General features: G+C 37.4%; 1 protein-coding gene and 1 long non-coding RNA gene across 8 annotated transcripts in view; both read left to right on the top strand.

Moving 5' to 3' along the window:
* LOC109417392 (protocadherin-like wing polarity protein stan) overlaps positions 1–23,058 on the top strand; it is a 139,997-nt gene that overhangs the window by 5,441 nt on the left and 111,498 nt on the right. The window lies entirely within an intron of this gene.
* LOC134288129 (uncharacterized) lies at positions 12,038–20,635 on the top strand. Its single transcript, XR_009997762.1, has 2 exons — positions 12,038–19,709; positions 20,537–20,635. It is a non-coding gene; the product is annotated as an uncharacterized LOC134288129 (long non-coding RNA).

Raw genomic sequence — 23,058 nt, 5'->3', positions numbered from 1 at the left:
ATTCTCAGGGATGAAGTTTACCATGATTAAGAGTCATTGCGCTTAGCGAATACTCGGTGCTTACGTAAACCCCAGAATCTTAGGGATGGAACCAATACGTAAAGGTATGGCCCCGGAGCAAGTCAAATGGTCTCGGATGCTCTCAGGGATGATTGCAGCAATTCTGAAAAAGGCCCCGGATTCTAAGGGATGCATTTTATAGCTAAAGAGAGTCCCTAAACTTCTAATTTAACTTTTATTTTGCTCAGTAGACTATCAACTGAGAACAGAGAGTAAAAAATCGAAGACTGAAAGTGAAGATTGACATTCTCATTTTTTTCATTCGTTTTGGCTACATTCATTGTCAGCTGAATGCCTCTCTTTTTTCATTCAATTCTCTGTCACGAATATTTTTTCTCACGTCGTAAAATGTCCAATTTCTGTTAACAGACGCACAATCCGATTAAATGGACAAATAGAGAACATAATTAATATTCTAATTAACTACTATACACAAGTTTTGAGGTAATTAGAAGTATAATCGGGAGTTACGGTCTAGTTATATTTCTCAGTGAAAATTGTCAGTGACAGAAAAATGAATGAATAGGTGAAAAAATTCATTCACCAAAATGAATTTTATTTTGATCCCACAGTTGAGAATCTTCATAATTCACGATGAATTTCATTCATTGAAAATGAAAATTTTAAACTCTGACTGAGAAAACAATAATGCTGTAAATATGTGCCCACATGATGATATTCCATACTTATTTGCCACACATGAATTTATTGTTAGCGAAAAACTCGGTGAACTACGATGAAAATAAAATACATTTTACAAAATAGTTTGATTAGCAACTGCTAGCGTACTTCATAATCGTTATTCAATTTATGGTACTGATTAGCTTAGGAAAATTAAATTACAGTTTGAGTTAATATTAGTATAATTAATTTGAAATAATTCAACAACAGAGTTAGTATGAGTTACAACAGCTTTTAGGCAGTTAACAGATCAACTCGGCATGGGTAGTAGAATTGATATTACTTAAGGTGAAACATCAAAAGATCCCATTGCAATTTTTCATATAAACTTAAGAGGCACAAATCTGACGAACAAAGCTTCGCACCAAGCCGCACTTGCTTATCCTGACTTTGCTCACTTACAAAGGCAGCTTTTCCAAATCGAGTACATTTATTTACGAATTTTTAAGATTGGTGCTCTTGAAAGCATAAGTAGGGGTCGAAGTCGGCCATTGTGGAAGCCATATTTGTATTCTCTGAAGTTTCTCCTTAAGAAGCTTAACCAGCATTCAATTTAAGCACTAGCCTTTGTGGAATAATTGTTTTTATATCACTGTTGTTATGGGTTAGGAAAAGAGCAACATATAATTCAATAAGCTTGTAATATCATTAGTAAGTTCTTATTAACCCTAGGTTTATTAAAAGCTTCCGGTTATCTCTTGTATTATGCGTGTGTTTGCACAGAAGTAAAAATCGCTAATATAAAATTTCAATTCAAGTCAAGATGGGAAAATAAATCATATACATAGTATTATAATTATGTTTAAAATATAACTACTATTTATCAACCTACGTAACCATCAAAGAAGATCTCGACTCAATCACGCGCTGGGTTACTGGGAATCACTTGCATCCGAACCCGAAGAAAACGAAAGCTATCGTCTTCAGTAGGAGTGGAACATTGACCCCACAAACCGACATCGTCTTCAGCGGAGAAGTTGTGCCATTGTCAGAAAAAGTCACTAATCTTGGTCTAGAAATGGACAGGCACATGACCTGGACTCATCAAATCAATTATTATTATTATTAATATTTATTAAAGACACTTTACCACTTATGTGGCATTCGTGTCTGGCAAACCTAATAACTCCTAACTTACATCTAGCCACCTATTGATTTACATTGAATTGTAAGGGATTAAATTCCCTGCCCTTCGATTCAGAAAGGGGTATGGGCGCGTTCTGCCAACTTGGTCGAGGCAGATTTCTTGTGTGAACAAGTTCCATACGGACATTCAAAAGTGCCTGAACGAAATATGTCGCTTGTTAGGATCACTTGAAGATCGGATGGAAGATCATTCTCTCTTTTAGAATATTCGCGTTCGTTCATTTGTTGTTTTTCTTTCGCGTTCGTGTATATCAAGTTTATCTATCACTGAGTTTGATGATCGCTGTTAAGACAGCAGGAATGATCTTCTCATCTGCATCCGTTGAACCATTCTGAATGGCCGTAGTGAAAGTATCACCAAAACACTAATAATATTTTTTCTATCTTTTCATGTACATCAAATCCCACGTCCGAGTATTGAGTCGGACACCAGGACATCGAATTAATCAAAGCTAAGTACATTTGATTTCCTTTTTCATCATATATGGAAGGGTTATGAAAGCTATATAGATGTTTTTAGACTTGGGATTATTTATTTTTCTAAACTATTCGGTTGATATAGACAAACACTATTAGTTTCATTTGAAAAATATGCAATAATTGATACCGTTAGTTTTTCACACACACAAACACACACACAAACACACACACACACACACACACACACACACACACACACACACACACACACACACACACACACACACACACACACACACACACACACACACACACACACACACAGTTCTTGAAACTTGGTAACATTTCCATTCTTAGTATTTGTAGGAGATCGTTTTGTGGATGGCTCCTAGTATGTTTGAGTGCCTACAGTGCACTAAGGGCCAGAATCGCAATCTAGCGGAACAAAATTAATAACTGAAAAACGAAGCATTTCCGACACATGGTATCTTCGACAAAGTTGCTTGACATCAGCAGGGGCATCTATTGATAAGAACGTAGTAGTTCGCAACTCGTCCGCATAGGTGGCGCCACCATCTAACTTCTTTGTTTCACGTCCTAGAGACTTGGCGTCTTCGGCAAAGTTGTTCATTTTGGCAAAATAAACAACTCTTTCTCAGACGTCAAAATTCCACAGCCTACTGTTTTCGAGTTATTTTAAAAATAAAATACATTCAATGAAAAACCAGTTTTTTAAGCTTATTTTGACATTTTTACTAGAAACCATGTGAGTTTAAATTTTTTCCCAATGCAAATATGTCAAACCAAACACATTCTATGGAAATATATTCAATATTATCATTAAAAATTTGAAATTAAAATACAAAATCGAAAAAATAGTGTGAATTTCAAGCCTTAATATCTCACAAAGCGCAAAAAATCGCAACTTCAAATTTTCAGCAAATACGAAGCAATACTAGGTGAACATACTGTCAAAAATTTGGAGAGGTATTTTTTGGTGTTTTTGAGATAATAGCTTTTTAGTAACACCATAAATATAAGTTGTGCCAGTGTGTAACTTTTTACTGTTACACATTAGAGAGTTTATGTCTTCGAGAAAGTTGTTCATTTTGACTAAATAAACAACTGTTTCTTAGACGTCAAAATTCCACGGCCTACTGTTTTCGAGTTATTGTGTATTAACTAGATTTTATTGATAAAATTTGTCAATAAAACACATTTTGATGCAATAGTATGAACTATTTTTTATTGTTTTTGATTTTACGATACATAGTAGGTCATGAAAATGTCAGTATACTATTGTCAGCATGGCTCAAGGTAACTTTTAATTTTTGCATGTTATTTTCCAAGTGTTTTAAGCTTAACCTTTTTTGTCAATCATTTTAAATTTTGGAGCGCGAAATATCTTGCTGAGAGCTCGTGGATTTGTTCCTGGATGGAAAGGACGTTAATCAATCTCTAGAGATTGTGAAACTGGAGCTCCACGAAACTGACATTTTCATGACCTACTATGTATCGTAAAATCAAAAACAATAAAAAATAGTTCATACTATTGCATCAAAATGTGTTTCATTGACAAATTTTATCAATAAAATCTAGTTAATACACAATAACTCGAAAACAGTAGGCCGTGGAATTTTGACGTCTAAGAAACAGTTGTTTATTTAGTCAAAATGAACAACTTTCTCGAAGACATAAACTCTCTAATGTGTAACAGTAAAAAGTTACACACTGGCACAACTTATATTTATGGTGTTACTAAAAAGCTATTATCTCAAAAACACCAAAAAATACCTCTCCAAATTTTTGACAGTATGTTCACCTAGTATTGCTTCGTATTTGCTGAAAATTTGAAGTTGCGATTTTTTGCGCTTTGTGAGATATTAAGGCTTGAAATTCACACTATTTTTTCGATTTTGTATTTTAATTTCAAATTTTTAATGATAATATTGAATATATTTCCATAGAATGTGTTTGGTTTGACATATTTGCATTGGGAAAAAATTTAAACTCACATGGTTTCTAGTAAAAATGTCAAAATAAGCTTAAAAAACTGGTTTTTCATTGAATGTATTTTATTTTTAAAATAACTCGAAAACAGTAGGCTGTGGAATTTTGACGTCTGAGAAAGAGTTGTTTATTTTGCCAAAATGAACAACTTTGCCGAAGACGCCAAGTCTCTAGGACGTGAAACAAAGAAGTTAGATGGTGGCGCCACCTATGCGGACGAGTTGCGAACTACTACGTTCTTATCAATAGATGCCCCTGCTGATGTCAAGCAACTTTGTCGAAGATACCATGTGTCGGAAATGCTTCGTTTTTCAGTTATTAATTTTGTTCCGCTAGATTGCGATTCTGGCCCTTGGTGCAGTGATACTTGGTTGCAAATTTCATAATGTTTACATTTATCTGAATTGTCGGGGTCAACTGAGATTGGGAAGGAGGGTGTAGCATACAATGGTGCTGGGTTGCAAAGCTGACGTGTGATCGATACTTGGACGCATTTTACCAACGCAGCTTGACATGACGAAAACTGATTAATTTTACTAGCTGGACAACGTAATTTATGATCACAAAGTAGAAGACATCTTTACAAAGCCAACGTGTGATCAATACTCAATACTTAAATTGCATTATTGGCGTTAATGCCTTGTATATGACATTTTGGACAAATATTTATTATTTGTCACCAGCTAAACAACGTTTCCTTGTATAATAACTAGGTAGACATTTCTAGGGCACGTGGAAGAGAATGACATGGTGATGTAGAACCGATAGGACAGCTGAATGATTTGACTGTATAGCTAGGTTTTGTATGTCGTATCATGGGAAGCCCATGACATATTAAAAATCATTGTCTATAGTCTATCATTGGGGATAGCGCCAGTGCTGTAGGTGGCTACCAACATAGGTGTTATCGCAGCAAGGGTTGTTGTCTTCATTTGGTATTTGACCGTCATAGATTCGATTAAACATTTAACAAAATGTTTCTTGGTGGTAACATTAGTATAGTTGTCGACATAGACAGCATGTTGTACTTTGTGTTATTTCCAAGAATTAATTTGCTTTTGGATATGACCGTTCATGGTGCTTCAGATTCCGTAGGTAAACATTTTTTTTTTTTCAAAATAACTTCAAAGACTTGACATGACTGAGGGCTGACCTGACATGATAGGAGAGAAAATGCAAAAATTTGATTAAAACTACATAGACACAATGTAAAAAACTAGTGTTAAATTGGGCAACATAGCCTATTCCGTCTAAGCATTGGTCTTTGTAGAGATGAAATGTGAATAACGGGTTTAGCCTTGACAAATAAGCTGTCACGCAGCTCCAACTGAAAACCCATAAAAAAAAAAATAATAATAATATGTAGTATACTATTTTAACAGCAATTGCTGGGACCGTATTGAAAGTACACTGAGACACGAAACTACCCTTGCCCTGTAGACAGGGGTTTCTTTCTGTGTTTGTTAACCAATCGGAACTGGAGGCAATGCAATGGATTATGCACTTAAAATCCAAATGTTTGTCACTGCCCTGGGCAAAGGCACAACCTTGTGATCAGCTTGATTGCTGTCAGGTCTCGGGGCTTAAATGCATCTTTACTCTACAGAGAAAGATGCACACTCGTGGTGCCATCAAGAATCGATACTTTCCATGATCAGACAAAGAAGCTCTGGGGTCCTTTTTAGTTGTTTTTGATATATTTTATTTCTATTTGCAGGAAGGAAGTCGATACAAAATTTTCCTCCACTTTGTTATAATTATTAACTAAACTTCTTAGTACTGAAGACACAAGAACAAGAAACACAAGAAACTAACCTAATCTGCTCACTGAAAATCAAGCATCGTTACCGTTTTGTATGAAAATGGATTGCCGGTATTTTTGCTTTGTCTGACACTGTATGTCCAAAATTCTTACTGCATTATTGGTACTATTTTTTCAAAGGTAAATTACGTTGACCATATAATTAACAACACATTCTTTCACAGCTCAATACAAAGTTAATCTCCCACCTTTCCTAATCCTTGAGGTTGCAATGCCTACTCCTAAATTCCACAGATTCAATGTTAGGAAGAAGTTTTTGATACCAACGCAGCTTGACATGATGAAAACTGATCACTTATTTAGCAAGATGGACAACTTAATTTATAACGACAAAGTAGATATCTTTACAAAGCCAACGTGTGATCAATACTCAATTCTTAAAATACATTATTGACGTCAATGAGTTCTATCTGATACTTTGGACAAACATTTATCATTTCTTACTAGCTGAACTGAAAACTCATAAAAAACATCATACTCAGTGAGTATTACTCATCTGACCGAATATACAAATTTTTGTTGATCTCTAGGTAATATTAAAGCATGACAGAAAGATAAAAGAAATTTTGTTAGACGCTTCTTTTTGATAACGACATGATTAGGATTACAGCATACTTAATTGAACTTCAATGAAAATTCCTATAATTTTTCTTTGGTCTATAACTCAAATTTTAGTATTGAAATATAATTTAAAATATAATTTTCTCTTTTTTAATTCAGAATAGTTGATCTTATTTATCATTCTATGAATTAATTGCATTTTAAATCAAGAAGTATATCACATACTTTTCGTCTTTGATACTTACCATTATTTTTTATTTGGATACAATAATAATCAACAATGATGATCAACAAAATTTCGTAGTATCATTTGCATTATTGTGCCAAGTCTAATCCAACCCCTTTCCCCAACCCATATCATTACCCATCCGATGGTGTTCATGTGGTCCGCACGGACTATTACGGCCATTACCCCTCCTTGATCTTCGGCTTTGGATTGACTTGCGCTCTTATTGCCCCACCAAACGCTGCAAAATGAAAAATGAAAATGAAATTGTAAGGGATTAAATTTCATTATAAATGTCACAGTCTTTAATAAATTTCAAAGCTTTAGCTTCTCTTTGTGCATCGAATGCTAAGATTTCACCGAGTGATCCGTTGATACCACAGCTTGTTCGTTGTCCGGTGTAGCCTCTACAGTCCATGAAGATGTGTTGGACCGTAAGCTGAGTCCCACAATAGATGCACACAGGTGGGGGCTTCTTGTTGATTATAAACGAGTGGGTTAGACGAGTGTGTCCTATTCGTAGCCTCGTCAGAACTCGTTGTTCGGATGCACATTTACGATCCGGATATTTAATGGGCAAAGATTTGATTTGCCGTAACTGCAATTGGTGCTGACGCCATTCGTTCTCCCATGTTGACCAGATATTCCGCTTTATGGCCTTTATGACGTCCTGGGCAGGTATAGGGATGTCAAGCTTTTTCTTGTTGCGCGCTTGTTTGGCCAGTGCGTCTGCTCGTTCATTTCCGTTGATACCACAGTGACCTGGGATCCAGCAAAAGGTGATGTTCTGTTCTGTTGAGATGTTCTCTACTGCTTGAATCCATGGATGTTTAGACCGACCTCCCTGGATGGCGTCTAAACAACTAGCGGAATCAGTAAGTATGATTGTGTCTTGATTGTCGCTGCAGTTAGATACTGCAGTCAGGAGGCCGTACGCTTCTGATGAAAATATTCTACAAACTTCTGGTAAAGACCAGCTATCCTCCTCGTTACAATTACAATTACAATTACTTCAATTTTATGGCCCTGGCCAAGTTCGCATGGTTTGACGGTATTAAAGTGAAGGTTATTGTAATGTAGTATTCTTTAGTGAATCATATCACCTTTTTAACACTTTAATGCGCCTCCAACGGTTCATCACGAACCGACTGCTGCAGATGGAGTATGGCTGATCATATGTTTTGGCATATTTATCAAACATTTATTGCCAGTAGACTTGAAAATGCTGTTTGGGCTTTCTTCCCCACATTTTTGGTTGATTTTGATTAACTACTAAGTTTACTATAATTTGAGTAATATACAATAATTAAATATATTTCCCTGGGCTTGGATTATATCTTCCAGGAAGCTTTGATTTCAGGCATGTGGTCGATGGCCTTTGCAGCAATGATTGGAATAGCTGAATGTATAATCAATGGCAAACAATTCTGTAAAAATCAGATCTTCAAGTCATCTGATATAGTTATACTGATCATGACGCTGCATAGTACCTATATCGAACATTTGTCGAAGTCATTTATGTGTCGGGAAAATATAATTCCAAGTTGGAGAGAATATTACAAACTGAGGGAGGGTAATAGGCCCAGTCAGACCCCTGAATGGGCAATGTGGGTTAGTTTATGGGAATGCCATTGAAGGTTTGTAATATTCTCCGAGGCTTTCGAAATCCAACAGGGCGCGTCCCCGGGTTGCGGATAGGGGGAAAAGGGAGATTTTTCACATTTGTACTGTAATCAGCCAATGTGGTATTATCTCCTATGGTGTTGTAGTGCGAATGAATGATCTCATTCTATGGGAATTCGAACCTTGTAATGTATTGTTTATCAACTTCAATTTTCTAAGCTTGATAAGGTTTTGAAGACAAACATGAGATGAGAGAATTGCCTAATAGGAAAGTCACATCAGCAAAGCTTTTACATATGCAAATGCTATCCATGGGGTCATGTCTAGCATTTAATATGTATGGCAATGACTGATTCTTACCTAGCAGGGGTACTACAAGACCACGCGGACAATTCGATTAAAGGCTTAATTGGGAATAATATATTTTCCAGAACTGAAGGGACATTTTTTCCGGGGTGACTGGCGAGTCGGAGAGGGTAGAAGTTTCCGTTTGTTATAATTGACAAAATAAACAATCGGGCGCTTTTTCTTTCTATGACTTGCTTGGTATTTTGTGAATTATTGTTTTTTGGTTTTGGAAGGTATGCGATTCACTATTGAGCCTTAAAATTATTTTGCATCTGAATAGCATTGATATTGTCAAGTCTGTACCAACACCCTAATCCCACACCAAAATACCCTTTTCCTATCCCATGGCGTTTATGTGGTCAGCAAAGACTATTCAGCCATTACCCCTCCTTATCATCGGCTTTGGACTGACTTGCGCCCTCATTGCCCCACCAAATGCTGCAAAATGAAAATGAAAATATACAATAATTAAATATATTTAAATTAGTTATTTTATCAAAACAGATTTGCTTCTTTTAAACATTACAATGATATCCATTAATATTCTCTAAATCTAGTGAAATCAACCGAATAGTAGGAAGGAAAGTTGCAGCACTTAAGTAATAGTGCTGATTAATTCGAAGCTAACGTGCGAACAATGGATTACTGCACGAATTGATACTGGCCTGCATGCTCTCACACGAGGTTTGACTTTTGAGCGGTGTCGACACCGCTCAAACTTCAAATTTTCTTTGGGAGTGGACGGGCCAGCCTAAGTTTGTGCAGTGGACCATACTTAAACGCTTTATTAACGTCAATACTTCGACGTGACATTTTGGACAAAAACTGATTGTTCTTATAAGCTGAAGGACTAATTTGTGTATGACTAGGCTGACATTTCTAGGTTACGGGGGAGAAAATGACATGGTTTGTCTAGGTAGGACCGACAGGACAAATGAACGGATTGGCTCTGTTTTAATAGTTATTTTGTTTTCGTATCTCGTATCATTTGGAAGCCCATGACATGTTCAAAACTATCAGGTATCAGGTATCAGAAGGCCGGCTCCAGAGGCACGTTATCCTCCATTTGGGACATTTGTGCCATCGCCATACATATGAGCCTATTTCATCATTTACCTGAGGGAGAATGGGACAAGGGATGGGAATTGGGAAAGGGAAAGGTTATGAAATAGGAAGGGGTGCCCTAGAAGAGGGAATGAACGCATAAGCGCAACGAGAGCTCATAGCTCATACCACAACGGGGTTAATCAGTGCCCTGAAAAGGACACTGTAAAACGCATAAGCGTAAAAGGAGCCTATAGCTCATTGGAGGTAGCTTGCGACGTCATGCGACTTTCAATATGACATAGAAAGGCACGCCATCAAAAGCATCCTCAATATTCAAGAAATCACCCAAGCAAAAAAACTACGTTTGAGCGAGTGCTTTCTTGAAAACGTATACAACTTTATGTAAAAGAGTCACTGTGGACATCCCAAATTGGGAGACATGTGAGTTCACATGAACAGGCATGTTAGCAAGACGAACATCACAGATGTGATAATCGACAATGCGTTTCGAGCATTTCAGAAAGAACGACGTAACCAGATAAATCTGGAACTTATTCCTTCTTTATACAACGCACGCACCCTTTCGGGATAAAACTACAGAGTAATTTCATGCCATGAACATACCCAATAGAAAACTACAAGAGTTCAAAACATGTTTGAAAAACTCAAATCTCTCTGGAGAAAAATAGGATAAAGCCCCATTTGCTCCAGGAGATTTGAAGTAAGCAGAGCTTTTAAGTGCTCACTAAATCGATTCTATAGCTACAATCCTCGGGGTAGAAGCTAAAGATTCGTAGCTATACAAAAGACTGGTTTATCCAAAGATATTTAGAACTTGAACACGTCCGAGTTCCATTCAGGAATACCTCTTGCGGTCCGCACAGACCGCAGAGGACAAGCTTCTTTCAAAGCAGTAGCTATGGTATACCACAATGAAGGGCGTTGTAATAACAAAACCATAATGAAACTCTCTTGGAGTAGCAATGGAAGCGAGTTATCCATAAAATGTGATCGCAACCAATTATTACAGGTTCCCTAGCTTGTTGAGCAGGAACGCCTGAATACGCAAAGTTTGCGAAGGAACACTCCAAAGTGCGAAAAGGTCAAATGGAGAGTCCTCATCTGGCGCATGTCAATCAGTCAACTCATGACAAATTCTGCGCATGCAGAGTTGGGTTAGGTGCAATTCTATGTTAAGTTAACCATGAACTGTACTACCTAAGTATTCCATCAAACTGAATCATCTCAAATCAATGTCTGAGCTACTTCAGATGCCAAATATCAGCGAAAAGATGCTGAAAACAAGAGCTTGCTTGAAGGCATCCATAAGGAAAGGTTGAAACATACTGTTAACGTTATTCTAAAATAGAGCATGCTGGAGGCACGACAGTTCATCTATAATGAAAAAAAGCAAAGCTGGGTTCACAAGGTAACCTAAACAGAAGTTACCCTACGAAAATGAACTTTTTTATGTAGATCCACTTGGGCTACATACGCTTTTTACGCTGAAAATTGATCTGAGGTTTCCTTGCCGTAGCCACTACCCAAACTAGACAGGATTACACTCTTTACATTCACAGCACAAAAAGAAAACATCAACGACGAACCAAATCGTGGTCAATTGAAAAACGCCAATGGCGAAAACGCATTAAGCGAAACCATATAGGCAGTAATTAACAACATTTGAATAACCCCGCCCTTATTTAGCCTCAAATTTGAGACTTAAGAAGGGCAACTGATTATCTCGGAGAAACGCAAGGTCCACTGCACCATTGCTCCGGTTAGCGCAGTAAGGGCGTAATACTGTGGAGGACGCCCTAATTCTCCACAGGCTCCGTTTGTGGTTAGGTTTTTATTAGACCCCCCTAACCATTCATTCTTCGGCACGGTAAGCATAAAGCCGCATAACACCATGAATTAGGGGTCACCTGTTTAGTGGACTCTTACCACTGGATCAGGCGGTCCGTAGTGTTATTCTTAGCCAATTGAGATAACCGCTACCGACACTACACAGCTATCTAGGCTGATCGGGAAAAGAAGTTAACATTGATGGTCAACTTCCAAACGAACCCGAACAGCCGGCAGGAAAAATGACATGGTTTGTCTAGGTAGGACCGACAGGACAAATGAACGGATTGGCTCTGTTTTAATAGTTATTTTGTTTTCGTATCTCGTATCATTTGGAAGCCCATGACATGTTCAAAACTAGTGTCTATCATTGGGGATGGCGCCAGTGCTGTAGGTGGCTACCAACATAGGTGTTATCGCAGTAACGGTTGTTGTCTTCAATTGGTATTTGACCGTAATTAGTTCGATTATACATTTTACGTAATATTTCTTGGAGATAACATAGGCACAAACTGATGCTACTAAGCTGTTAATTGTTTCTAAGCTGAAATTGTTTCTAAGCTACTAATTGTTTCTAAGCTGAAGGACGTAACTTGTGTATAACTAGGCTGACATTTCTAGGGTACGGGGGAGAAAATTACTTGGTTTATCTAGGTAGGACCGGTAGGACAAAAGAACGAATTGGCTCTGTTTTAATATTTAAGCTGTTTTCGTATCTCGTATCATTGGAAGCCCATGTGACATGTTCAAAACTAGTGTCTATCATTCATTGGCGATGGCGCCAGACCTGTAGGTGGCTACCAACATAGGTGTTATCGCAGTAACGGTTGTTGTCTTCAATTGGTATTTGACCGTAATATTTTTTGGAGATAGCATAGGCACAGTTGTCAACATAGACAGCATTTCGTGTTATGTTATTTCCAAGAAGTAATAGCAAGGACATATACATTCCTGGGGCTTCAGGCCCCGCGGGTAAAGATTTATTCTGATAGCTTCATAGACTTACCATAACTGAGGGTGGACATGACTAATACATCTGTTCTTCATTACACCAACGAACCTAACCTCAAAATGACTGACAATTCTCAGGTCATTTTGACAGATGTAGCATGAGCATGAAAAAGACGGCAACTAGATCGATAAAGTAGACTATATGATCCGTCCTTTTCGTGCATGTGTGTGGTCTGTCAAAATGACCTGTGAAGTGTCAAACATTTTCATGGCTAGCTTTGTTGGTGTAATGAAAAATGGGAGGGAAAATGCAAAATTTTGATTAAAAGTACAATGTAAAAACTACCCAAGTAACCAGTAAGCTTTTAAAATAGCATTCCTTCAACATTATAGTAGCCTTTACGACAAGGCGTTTAATGCTAATTAGCCGTATATGCGCCTATAGTGCTACCTCACAGCAGGTTTTGGCAAAATAACAGGCTGTCTTAGTGCTATCCCTTCAGGAACGTCGTGGCGAAATGTCAAAGAAGCGTAACGCCTCGTCGAGCAAAAAAAAAACAAAAATAGATTGACGTCTGCTTCTCGTTCTCTCAGCCAGCTTCCCCGCTTCATCGTCCTTCCATATTCCAGCCGGTGCTAGGTGGTACTTTTTTGCTGATTTTTGTAGTGATGTAGGTTTGAACTTACGATCCGGAGATTGATTGATCACATCTGCTTCGGATTCTGTTGCTCCTGATCCACGATGCTAAAGCTGTCCCGGTGGCGTGCGTTGATTTAATCGCCAATATAAAGAATGATTCGATAACAGCTTCAGATTCAACATCCAAAACTTGTTTTCATTGGGATATTTCATTGTGGTAGAGCATTACGATCCCTTCTTTTAAATATCTATGGATTATGATTGTTTCTGTTGGTTAATGCTATGGATCGCCAATCCGGAGACGGCGGGTTCGATTCCCGTTTCGGTCGGGAAAATTTTCTCGACTCCCTGGGCATAGTGTATCATTGTGCTTGCCTCACAATATACAAATTCATGCAATTTCAGGCAAAGAAAGCCCTTCAATTAATAACTTTGGAAGTGCTCAAAGAATACTAAGTTGAAGCGAGGCAGGCCAAGTCCCAGTGAGGATGTAGAGCCACAAAGAAGAAAAAGAAGAAGCACTCTCAATTTTCAACCAAATCAGCGTTTCTTTTAATCACCTTAATACTTAGTTCTATATATTTACCTTAATCTCTTACTTCCATTCTGACTACATTTTTTTTATGAATATCTTCGGCTTTGGGGAACGTTCAAAAATTACGTCCAACATTTGGGGGAGGGGGGAGGGGTCTAGAAAAGTGTGACAGTACGTGTATTGGGTATAGGGAAATTGCGAGACAGAGGGGGGGAGGGGGGTCTAGAAATCCCGAAAAACGATGGACGTAATTTTTGAATCTTCCCTTGTGGATGATTACGATGAGCGAAGTATATGGGGCTAGGGGCAAGACACTGTGCAAACGAGAGCAACTCTGAGAATTTCTGAGTAACTCTTTTTGTCGATGATCGACGAAATTTATTGAAAGACATCCCCAAAACTGCAATTTTCATTCAGCACACGCAACACTTTGCAGTTTGACATTGGTGCCAGATCCCGCTTTGGCATAAATGGGAGAAATTCTGAGGAACTGTGAGGAATTCTGAGCAACACCTCGAACACAGATTTGCTCTCGTTAGATCTTTCCTGCCCCTAGATATGGGGTGATTTTCTGGCGATATTTTTTACAGATCCCTTAGCAATGACAACATTGCATGCGGATGCATGCAAACCAGGGGGATGACGAAGGGCCAGAATCATCTACCCAGCATTCGATTCAACATGGCGTCCCATGTTTTTGTTTTTATTGCTTAATTCATGGAAAAAATGCGCTGGAAACATCGACACTGCTTCGCTACTGCATATAATATCGTGCAAAGTGATAAAAAAAGAGAAACAATCCGAAATAAGCACTAGCAACACACGAGCCGCACACCCGAAAATCAGAAGCAAGTTAGGGTAAACCGACCAGAAAGTGGGTACCAAAACGTGCCGTACCAAAAATAATGATGGGTAGAGCGGCGACGTACCGAGTTTGACAGCTGTGTCACCCACTGATGCAAACTGCTCATTCCCAAACTTTTCCTCAAAGTTTCCAAACAAACTTTTTTTAATTTCTTATGACTTTCTCAACGGGAATTGTATTACCTTATTCCTAATATTTTTGGTAGATTCCTGCTGATTGAAATCCAAAATTTGTGACAAATTCCATAAAAAGGTCATTGTAATGCTTCGGCAGATTACTGATGTAAGATAAAATATTTCTAGTGCTGTCATGGTAGAATTAGAGCTAGTTAGTCCAAGTTCCCCGATTTTATTGTCGGGTCGCCACCAAACCGGACTTCGCACAATCAAGTCGCGACGCGACCCAACTCGCGACGTTTTTCAATCATATCAAAGGTAGTGCGCATCCTTCCCGTTGTTGTCAGCAACACAGCGCACTAGATGCGACACTTGTGGACCAAAAAAATGGCAATTTTTGATTGAATGTCGGTCTTGATTCCAACCGGATAGACAATAGCGTCCTTTCAAGTGTACATTCCCAAGGATGAACCGCTTATGCAATTCCTGAAGGAACTGCTGGAACAACTTCTGAAAGAATCCATGGAACAAGTTTTGAAGAAATCTCTGCCGAAATAATAATAATAATCTTCGATATAACGTACCCTCGATATAGCGCACCCTTGATATAGCGAATTCGATATAACGTACATTTTGCTTCGATATAACGTACAACATTGAAAATTGTTATTTTTCCCAGGAATAACTCTCAACTGTTCCGAACCAAGTTTTTAAACTTCGGTTTTTTGCCGAAGTTTGAAAAAAAATAAAATTTCTTAAATCGCTGAACCGATTTGGTCAATTGGCATTGCATACTCGACTATGCTTAGTACTGCGCGCCGTTAGAGTAATTAAAAGTAAATATACCTTTATATTACTTTTTTTTATGTGATGTAGGGTAAATCGGGGTAGTTTGGCCACCCTAAGAAAAAGTCGTTTTAACATGCAGAAAACAACGATAAATCTCTCGTTCATCGTATGATCATAATGATTCTGATAATACTACGCAGGATACATGAAAATATCAAAGTCAATTCGTGTTTATATGCCAAAAACAATTTTTTGAAAAAAGTATGATTTTTGCATCAATTTTAAACCGTCGGAGTAATTTGAGCACCCTATTTTCAATGAAGATTTTGTTTTTCGCCTAATGTATTGTACGTGGATTTGCTAACTGAACACGACGAATCAGAACCGTCGTTTTTGGAATCGCCGGTCGAATCGCCGTTTGAATCGTCGTTCGATTGCAGAGCGAGACAGCAGCCAAACTGACACATCAGCGTTGACATATTTAACGTAGGAGCAACACGTGCGTGAGATTTTCTCTCGGTTGGTGTGGTTTGTTTTGATCCAATCTGACATTTCTTTTACGCTGCTTATGCTGCCGGTGCTGCCAGCTGATGAAGGTAAGGATGGAGTAGCATAGTCGGAGGGGCGTTCCAATGCGTTTTACAGAGAATCAGTGTAAATAGAGGTCGTTTAACGTAATAAGAGCATTAACATAAAAGTCTATATTTTACAAGAACGCATGGAAACGCCCCCTGAATTTAACGGCGATTCCCAAACAGCTCAGGCAAATTCCCTTGGAATTCATCTTCGAAGTAAAATCACAATATCTCGAACAGACACAGGAATATCATTGCTCAAGCAAACCATTCCATCCATAAGTTTTTGTCTTGGTAATTTATAATGAGGACATTCAAAAACAATATGATCTATATCTTCATATGATTTATCACTTGCACAAAGATTAGAATCTATGATATTCATACGATACAAATAATCATTACAAATACAATGATTAGACATTAATCTTGAAAAATTTGCCAATTATTCAATGAATATTTCTTCAATTTGGAAAAATATTCGTGGGAAAAAATATCACGATTATAAATTATTCCACGAAAAACACCTAATTTTGCCAAATAATCAGCTTGTTCATTGTCAAAAATACTACAATGAGCTGGAACCCAAACAAATTTTATAAAATAACCTCGAGAATTTAAATCATGTAGTAACCCTCTAATTGACAAAATTATATGATTAGTTTTGAAATGAAAGTTTATTGAATTTAGAGCCAAAAGATAACTCAAGCTGTCAGAACACACCATGTATATAATAGGTGTACAATTTTTAATCAAATTACATGTAAAATGTAGAGCAATTAATTCAGCTGTGAAATTGGAACATGAGGATTCCAATTTATAAAAATAGACCAAATGCAAATTAAATACTCCAAAACCCTGCAACACCGTCAATCATTGAACAATCTGTGTAATAAATGTTATCATTTTCAATCCCAATTAATTTTCGTTTAAATAAATAACAAATTGGCAAATCGAGGATAATCCTGATGAGGAATGTGTTTCAACTCTTCAAGTAATGATAAGTCAATACAAGGACGATATGAATGCACACTCATATTATATTCATGAAAACCGGGGGAAGGATTTTGTACAACATTTTCTGTAGCACAGAAAATAAAAGAAATTTTGCTAGAAGTATTGGTGATTTGTTGTTGCATGAAGAAGAAGAAGAAGAACGATGGTGTTTGGAAAAAATCCTATCCCTACAACACAGGGGAAGTTTATAAAATGTCTCTATAAAATCTAAAACAAAATCTAATTAAAAACGGTTTGATGTACGGTGTTAGACTTTGGACGGACTACACATTGAACGTATAAATTTAAATTTAACATTTTTTTCTTGATAAAGGGTGATACGGTCAAAATTTGGTCACACAATTGGTTTCATAACTTGATACTGCGTACACCAAAACAGCTGATTTTTGGACCAGTAATGGTACATTATATGTAGCTTATACCATAAAATTTTCATCAAAATCGGTTTAGTATGTGCTGAGATATTGTGAATCCTGAAAACTGCAATTTTAAAATGTTGTACAAGGAGGATTAAAAAAATAAGAACACATTTTTACTCTTTTATTTATAGAGCCACAAATACTGAACCAATTTCAATGAAAATTTTTCTGTATGTAAAGTATACATATCAAAATGTTGTGTAAAAATTTCATTCAATTTGATCCAGCCATTACAAAGTTATATTTGTTTAGGTGGTCAAATTTTGTCAAGTCAAGCCAAATTTTGGTCACACATTTTTTTTCATAACTTTAGACTGCGTACACCAAAACAGCTGATTTTTGGATCAGTAATGGTCCATTATATGTAGCTTGTACCATAAAATTTTCATCAAAATCGGTCCAGTATTTGCGGAGATATTGTTGAACCCTGAGATCTGCAATTTTAATTTTTTTTTCACAAATAAGAACACATTTTTACTGTTTTATTTATAGAGCCAGAAATACTTAACCGATTTCAATAAAAAATTTTCTGTATGTGAAGTATGCATATCAAAATGTTGTGTAATAATTTCATTCAGTTTGATCGAGCCGTTACAAAGTTATAAATGCTTAAGTGGCACCCGGTCAGTTTTTTTCATATTCAAACTGCTACAACTTTGAAAGTATTCATACAAAATAGCTCAAAATTTTACTGCGAACGTATTTTCATTATAGTATTATACTGTAAAATTTTGATAAAAATCGGAGCAGTATTGGTTGTTCTATAATCAAAATTGTGCTTTACTGATCTTAAATTTCCGAAAATTTACTATGGAGCGCCTTTGTACAAAATTTTAAAATAATAGGTCGATGGTTTCATCTATATACCAACCAATACTTAATCGATTTTGATGAAAATTTTATGGTATAAGCTACATATAATGTAGCATTACTGGTCCAAAAATTAGCTGTTTTGGTGTACGCAGTCTAAAGTTATGAAAAAAAATGTGTGACCAAATTTTGACCGTATCACCCTTTAATGTACATAATTTGTAGTCCGTTCAAAGTCTAACACCGTACATCAAACCGTTTTTAATTAGATTTTGTTTTAGATTTTATAGAGGCATTTAAAAAACTTCCCCTGTGTTGTAGGGATAGGACTTTTTCAAAACACCATCGTTCTTCTTCTTCTTCTTCATGCAACAACAAATCACCAATTGATTTCATTGATTGTTTTTAATGTATCAATTAGTGGATGACTAATTGAAAAAAAAATAGATCAAAAATTTACCACGCTGATGGGGCTACCACCTTGGATCTAGCTGGGCGTGGTGCAGCTTTTTTTACTCAGCCGCTGGATGCCAGAACAGACGCTGTTTGAGCCGCACCTCCTTGGTGAACAAACGCTCGAATCGTACCTCCTCAATCTAGCTGAAGTCAGAAGGACAACAGTGCCCAGGCTGCACTACCAGCTAAGCACACAACTTTTAGCTGGCGCCTGGCGGTCTTTGTCATCGCTTGACCCGTGGAAGCATGAGGTAGGAACTTGTGAGGACCAGAGCTATGTTGGACGCTCTCCTTATCAACTCACCGTTTTGCAGCCCAAATGAAGAGGAATCGTGAGTAAAAATCATAAAAAACACCTAAGGTAAGCACATAACTATTCTGTTTCCAACGTGTGATTAACCATCAAATAGATCCACTGGTCACGTGTAAGACGTATTTTTGACGACGGAACGTCGTGACTTGACTAAACTCGACAGAAATGGTTCACTACTTGACTAGGTAGACATCGTGACAGGTTCTATACGTTGACGTTTTCAATGTAGTTGGCATTATAAGAATAACGTGAGAGTAGGAAATGTTTATATAGACATGACCGATGCTGAGAATCCTAGGGGCTCCCTTAGGTGTATTTATCATAAGTTTACTCCAAGCACTGTGACGCTGAGACAAGTTTGCTTACAGTTGAAGCTTTTATGTTAACATTCAAATTGACTGCTATTAAAAGATTATGAAGGAAATTATTATGTTAAAATGGGATTTGTTTATTTTTATAGATTTTGTTAGGGATGAGTACACCATAGTTGATGGATCTTTATTAGTTTCAATTGCTAATACAATAACCAACTAACCGACCTTACCTTACGACCTGACTTAGTCGATATTATGACAAGCAAAAGAGCAGGAGTTATGATGTGATCAAAATTAAAACTTAATCTTATTTTTTTGTCAGGATCCAGAAACATGGAAAACTGTAGTAATTTGAATGTAGTATAAACTATGCTATGATCAGGGTGCAAAATTTTCATAGTCATTGACTGAAAACAGCACGAATTTGAATGATTCTGCACTGAATATTCAAAACAAACAAATTCATTTTCGCTCTCCCTCTTCACACAGTCAGTCAATTCGTAGTCATTGAATATGAAGCCGATCGAGAAACATCTTCATAATTACCTACGTTTATGGCTACGATTCCTTCCAAAAACACTCTACAACAATCAAATGGGAAAAGATCTGTGTAAAGCACCGTTAAATGTAATCGAAACGTTAATATTTTATCAGCAATTTAACATTTTGTAAGATGTTTACAAATATTCATTGACTTTCATTCAGATGACAAACGAGTATCGAGCAGCTGAATATGAATATGCAGGCAAGTGAATGAAAATTGCCGCACGGTGAACTTCAATTCGTCTGCTCGAAAATTTTGCGCCCTGGCTATGATACGGTGGACATAAGGATAATTCAGACTTCATAGGGATACAAGAGATGAACACAGAGAAGCAAAAGACGACTAGCGACGACATAGGATACATTAACTGTACATTAACATAAGGCGTTCGACTGATAAGTTTTATGTCCACAACATCAAATGGAAGCTCAAAAAGAGAGTTATTTGAAGCGGATTCCAGTGCTGTAGATGACCAACATCGGTTCATCATAACAATATTGGTATTTAACTTGAAATAACTTTCAGAATGCACAATGAATTAACTTGGGATATTTTTTGATTATTGTTTGGAGATGATGTCAGAAAAACTAGTTGCCCATACCGGCTACAAACGCTAGTTCTGATATTGTCACTGAGTAGTCTTCAAAAGTATCAAAACATAGAGCTTTCACAAAATACGGGTGGGATGGGAACAGTAAGCGACACTTGATAACTACTACGACTCAATACTAAATACTGCACACTTTGCTCAAGTTGACGACATCGTCTAGTCCATCGTGAGTATTGGTCATAGTAGGGGGAAAGTAGGGAAAGGGTCCAGGCTTTGCATTCAGCTGTCCTGCAGCTCCACCTGGTCACTCTAAAAAAAAAACGATTTTTGAGTGGAGCAACACCAGCTATAACTTCTACGGATTTTGTATGAGTAGAATTCAACAGTTTTAAGCTGATTCTTAAACTTCGAAACTGATTTTTTTCAAGTTTGGAAAAATGTGTTTGAACAGCACATCCAAAAGCAAAACAATAATATTCCATAACAGAACGAATGGTTGTTTTATAAAGAGTTATCATATGAGTAGGATGAGCATCCCACAATATTCCAGTAATTGTACGAAGAATTATTCTCCTTGAACATTTTTTTTAATATATTGAATATGTTTATTCCACTTCAATTTCGAATCAAACCAAATGCCAAGATATTCAAAGTATTCAAAGACTTTTTTTATTCTTAATCACTTAACCTAAATTACAGCTCTTTTGTCCACTAGGGTACTACGTGAGCGATTTCAATTGGACGCTGTCCTTCCACCTTATACAGCGCCTAAATGTATTATATTCTATTCTACTTTATTGAACTGGTTGCCTTTGTGCTTCTTTCACTCTTCTACCCTGTCCATGGTAGAATGATGAGCACGATGATGCTGATGTGCGGCTGCTGTTCCTTTTGCAGTCCGATTGGGGGTCCATTATGAGCTGCGGTTCGCCGATATCCAAATTCCGGGTCCGTTAGAGCTATATGCTCCGAAGAGAGTCAGGTGTCAGCTGCTCTCGGGGGGAAGAGCAACTGACGAAAAATTGCAAGTATCGGGGCTGGGTTCGAACCCATGACCATCCGCTTATGAAGCGAACGTGTGGACCGCTATTCAAATACTTGTTCAATTTGATTATAATTCAAATATAAATCAATACCTACTGGAGTATGTTTACGAGAAAATATTATGAATTTGGTTTTTTGAGCAGAAAAGCTGAAACCATTATTATGCGCCCATGTATTTATATTATCCAAAGAATTTTGCATAAATGACGAAGAATTTCTCTATTTTTGCTACTAATAGAAATTACATTATCATCAGCAAACTGAATCAAATAACATCCATTTGGAATAATGGAAATCATGTCCCTTGTAAATAAATTGTACAAAAATGGACTTAAACAGGAAACCTGAGGAAGTCCAAAATAACTATAACGTATCATTTTTGAAGATCCGTTATGGAAGAAGTGCATAATTTTGAAAGAAAACAAATTACAAAGGAAATTCTAAATAATAAATGGTATTTTACAATCATTCGTTTTCTCAAATAATAAATCTATCAAAACGGAATCATATGTACCAGACACATCGAGGAATGTAGAAACAACATCTAGTTTCTTATTGAACGCCAGTTCAATATGAGAGGTTAAAAGAGCAATACAGTCCCGAGTCGCCACAAGCCCTTTGTGTGCACCAGTTCTTCAAGCAGAGGCCGTTGTACGCTCGTCCACCTTCTCACTAAGGCAGTGTTGGGAATACTCACTTGTGAAAAGTTATACTCACTTGCTTCTATCTCAGTCCAGAAGCATGCTATCAAAAAATGATGTTTTAAGGGCTTTTAGATTGTTGTTCAATCTAAAAGTTTGCCAAACAAAGTAAAGCTCGCAGACGCATACCAAAGTTTGTAAGGAGAGGCTTTCAGCCCTTACCTGCTGTTACCCGGCAGGGCGGCCTTAAGCAGGGTACCTCCACTAAATTAAGGATTTCGGATGGAATTTAATTTGAAAATAATGATAATTCAATTTTGCAATAAAAACTCTATTAACTAATCAAACCTGCGTTTTGCCCCGTTCTCCCCAAGGCACTTTGGCTTCGGTCGACTCGTTGGGGCCCTTGCTGCAGTGGTGGTGGTGGTCGTCGTTGGCTCCCGCACGGTCTATGCGGAGCACCTTCCTTCTTCTTCTTTCTTCTTCTCCTTCTTCTTCTTCTTCTTTGGGCACTGGGGTTGCCGAAGCAACCGTCCTTGGCAGTTAGCTAGGGGGAAGAGCGGGCTCCTTTGTCGGATCCCCCCTAGCGACGGTGGCGATAATACGCCGGGCAAGTCACTCGCCGTGACTAGCCCTGGTAGTCTCCGCAAAGTACTACCACAGGTGGTGAGCCCCTTTACACCTACC

Source organism: Aedes albopictus, chromosome 2 (assembly GCF_035046485.1).
Source record: "Aedes albopictus strain Foshan chromosome 2, AalbF5, whole genome shotgun sequence".
NCBI classification, from domain to species: Eukaryota; Metazoa; Arthropoda; class Insecta; order Diptera; family Culicidae; genus Aedes; species Aedes albopictus.
The sequence above is the reverse complement of the archived record's forward strand: the minus strand, read 5'-3'. Positions and strand labels throughout refer to the sequence as shown.